This window comes from Lampris incognitus, chromosome 15, assembly GCF_029633865.1.
Source record: "Lampris incognitus isolate fLamInc1 chromosome 15, fLamInc1.hap2, whole genome shotgun sequence".
NCBI lineage: Eukaryota > Metazoa > Chordata > Actinopteri > Lampriformes > Lampridae > Lampris > Lampris incognitus.
In genome coordinates this window covers 40,405,406-40,406,059 of record NC_079225.1, presented here as the reverse complement: position 1 = coordinate 40,406,059, position 654 = coordinate 40,405,406, and the positions used below count along the sequence as shown (strand labels likewise).

Genomic DNA, 654 nt, shown 5'->3' with positions numbered 1-654 from the left:
GTGGGTGGGTGTGGGTGGAGGTTTTGTGTACTCGCTTGGATTGTTATGAGGAACACTATGAAAGAGGAAGCTGTAACTCTGAATATCACAAGTGCTTACTGCTCAATGCGGTGACACACAAAGAGCTGACCTGTAAAGCGAAGACTTGTGAACAAATGAAATGTAGACCGGAAAACTCATTCTGTGAACGCCGTGTAAATATCCTGCAGTGGCCGTGTGAATGCACAATGGCAATACTTGTGTGTATTATGTTAAGGGCTACTCCTAAAGTAATAGTCAATGCACTGAAGGTTAAATAAGGTAATGTCTGGCTTACGGCCATACCACCCTGATCACACCCAATCTCGGAAACCAAGCATGGTCGGGCCTGGTTAGTACTCAGATGGGAGACCGCCTGGGAATACCAGGTGCTGTAAGCTTCGGGAAAAGTAAAGTAACGTCTGGTTATTCTGGATCAGTCAGGCACAACATATGTTAAATATGTTGGGTCACATGTCCAGTAAGTGTTAGAGAGCCGTACCGTACGTGAAGGGTCAGAAACACATCTCGGATCAGATGTCGTAACGGGGTTGCTTTTTGCAGACAGCTTTTCCTTCCTGTCAGTCTCTCATCTATATTTGAGATTTCACACATGCAAATGAACACATTTTGACA

General features: G+C 44.8%; 1 pseudogene; it reads left to right on the top strand.

Annotated features, from left to right (window-relative positions):
* Positions 1–310: 310 nt before the first annotated feature.
* Positions 311–419, top strand: LOC130125669 (5S ribosomal RNA; annotated as a pseudogene).
* Positions 420–654: the final 235 nt, after the last annotated feature.